Here is a 3,437-nt window from a genome sequence, read left to right as displayed (position 1 = left end):
TAACTATAAAACTCTTGGCTAAAAATATAGGAAATGCCTCACCTTTTTACTAGACCAATGATCATTGATAAACTAAAGGCTAGTCCAGTTGAGTCTACCAAGAAAATCTACTTGATTCCTTTACCTAGAACTGTAAACTCTTATGATTTACAAGCTAACGTGTAAGTTGACAACTATGACTGATGAATGATGTTGATGATATCCTTCATTCATCTTATGTTGAAATTCCTTTTAGCCTGCCTGATTTCACTTACTTGGGCTGGCAATGTTTCTGATCAAACAGAAGAATTTACGGGGCAAAGTATTAATATATTATTAATATATAGTGCATAGTATTAATATATAATTACTTTATAATGCATAAAGAAATGTTTATTTTTATAAATATCTATGTTAAGTAATTATTTTATAATTCTTAGCTATTGTCTTATTATTTGATTAAATTAATAAATTTAATTGAACTACATTATTGTTTTATTAAGGAAAAATTGCATTTTTGGTCCCCCATTTTATCTCCAATTTCGGATTTTGTCCCCTAGTAAAATTATTCACGAATTTTGTCCTCGTATTTAATCAAATCACACAATGTTGGTCCCCAAGCCCACAATTGGATGTTGACTGTTACAAAGGCATGTTAACTGGCACATGTCACGTTCTTATTGGATGATGATTGCCACGTGTCATGTTCTAATTGGATGTCAACTCCATGGAAGATGAAATGCATTGTTGTTTTCGTTGACCAATCAGAACATGACACGTGGCAGTCATCATCCAATAAGAACGTGACACATGGCAGTCAACATTACTTTGTAACAGTCAACATCCAATTGTGGGCTGGGGGACCAACATTGCATGATTTGATTAAATACGAGGACAAAATTCGTGAATAATTTTACTGAGGGACAAAATCTGAAATTGAAGATGAAATGGGGGACCAAATTTGCAAATTTTCCTTTTATTAATTAGTATATTATTAAAAAAATTTATTTTTATTATAATTACTTTAAAAGTAAAATTAATTAATTGATAGTATAAAAATCTGTAACCAGCAAGATATCAAATTAACCTGTAAATTAATTTACTTAAGTCGTATAAGCTAATCCTCTGCATAAAAATAATACATCTCCTCATACCTTGCAGCTCGATCAGCACACATAGTATGTTATCTTTACAAAGAGATGTAACTAAGTGGATAGGCTTATCCATCTTGAAACCACATGGCATGACATGAATGAATTGCAAAATCTGCATAAATAAATGAAGTTGGCCACGTGGCAATGATGATGAGATTCAAGCAACATATCAAAGCCAAAGCATTGGTAGCAACTGATCATACAGAAAGCCATGGCTTCTCTGGCAAGCTTAGCTGTTGATCAACCATCTACTGTTAAGGGCCTTATCTTCCCTTACTAGAACTAAGCTCTCTTTCAAGCCCTCTCACCAGAGTTTCAGACCCAAGAATTTCAGGTGAACAAATTGAACTGTGATTATTGATTACTCTACAAGAGATTTAATTAAATCAATATGCATGCATAATAATGTTCTTCTTTTTTGTTTTATATGTTTTCTAAAAACCAAAAAAGGCCTTTATAGGTTCTAAATGTACGAGGAAGTTTAATATTAATTATAGGAGTGGTGTTGTGGTAGCAAAGTATGGTGACAAGAGTATGTACTTTGATTTGAAGGATCTAGGCAACACTACTAGTCAGTGGGACTTGTACGGCTCCGATGCACCTTCACCCTATAACACTCTTCAGGTTCATTTTTCCTCTGTGCACCTCTTTATTGTTTATTCAGTTAACAAAGACTATATAAATCTACTAGAGTATTAGCATGTTAGAATGACCTTATTGTTTGAGTCAACGAGATTGTCATTATAATTTAAAATTAATTTGAACCTATGTCCAACAATAATTTAAAAAACCTTTTGAATGTTATGTGCTAAAGTTCAAGGAGTTCTGAAACCTTTACTCATTTCAGGCATTGAGGCACTGGTCTTGGTCTTTTCATCGTCCAAACCTTGGTGAGTAAGATCCTTAATACGTAAAGTTTCACTCAAGCCAAGAACAATTACCATTTGTAATGCAAGTTAATGATCAGTGCTAGCATAAACATGTACTTACATCATGTAAATAGGTGAAGATTACATCAATTGCTTGTTGTGCACTTGGTATTCTAATCGTTTTGGTTTTGATCACAAACACAAATTCGCTCTCTGAATTCCTCTGATCTATAGTCGATGCTGCTCACAAGGCTGGTGAGGTTGTGTCCCCACTCCACCCTCTTTCTCTTTTATTTTGTTTTGTACGTAAAATATTTATTTTCATTGCAGATTATTCAGAAAGGTTTCCATCGGACCAAGAACGTGCATCGCAAAGGACTGGTATCCATTCATTCTTTCTCTCCTCTTTTCTACTTCATTTCTTTCTAATGACTTTCTTCACCTTCATTGGTATGCACATACATGCACAAGTTAATTTGGTCACTGAAACTGATCTAGCATGTGAAGATCTCATATTTACTCATCTCAAGCAAGTTTACCCCACTCATAAGGTTGATTCACCTCTCCCTTAACTTCACACAATTAATTTTGAGTTGGTTGTCCATTGTAAGATCATTTTAAGTTGGTTTTCTTTTTAGTTCATTGGGAAGGAAACCACAACTGTTGGTGGCAATGCAGAACTTACAGATGAAACCACATTGATAGTTGATCCTCTTGATGGAACTACTAATTTTGTGCATGGGTATGCCTTGAAATTTTGCAGTTTCATCACAAACTAAACTAATGAGCGCTCTTCTTGTGACTGAGGTATGTCAAGTCTGTTAGAGTTAATTATGTATAAAAGTTATTCATTTATCTTTTTCTTCGGATGAATGTAATGTATTCTATTCCACCCTTCCCCTTATTGTGCATTAGTGAAGCATTAAGTTGCGAGAATAAGTTGCTCCAAAGTATCAATGACAAATATCAATGTAATGGTGAAGTAGCAACCCTTTGACCTCTGTGAAGAGATCCTGATTTAAAAAATAATTAGTATGCTCATAAAATTCACATGACAAAGATGCTTAAATATTGTATATTTTTAACTTCATCATTTTGGATTTATAAATTTTGTATGCTAAGTTTTTTATATGCTTTGGAAGCATGCTCTGGTTATGTTTTATTTTGCTACTTGCCTCTAAAGGATTCCAACTTCTAAACACATGCCCGATATATTTGGAACCATTGTATTCATGAGCTTGTGCAAACTTAGAAGGTACAAAATCTAAACATTTTCCTTTTCTTCAGGTAATAACTGTGACATGTTGAAGAAAATATAAGAAAGTAATAATGTTTGTGCACTTGGTTAAGCCAACAACGTACAAAATCTAAACTTAGAAGGTACAAAATCTTAACATTTTCCTTTTCAAGTTAAAGTTGTCCTTGAAGAGGTTTT

The 3,437-nt window shown here is 33.4% G+C and overlaps 1 pseudogene; it reads left to right on the top strand.

Annotated features, from left to right (window-relative positions):
• Positions 1–1,344: 1,344 nt before the first annotated feature.
• Positions 1,345–2,781, top strand: LOC114368314 (annotated as a pseudogene).
• Positions 2,782–3,437: the final 656 nt, after the last annotated feature.

This window comes from Glycine soja, chromosome 9, assembly GCF_004193775.1.
Source record: "Glycine soja cultivar W05 chromosome 9, ASM419377v2, whole genome shotgun sequence".
Lineage (NCBI taxonomy): Eukaryota > Viridiplantae > Streptophyta > Magnoliopsida > Fabales > Fabaceae > Glycine > Glycine soja.
This window is presented reverse-complemented; position numbering and strand designations above follow the sequence as displayed.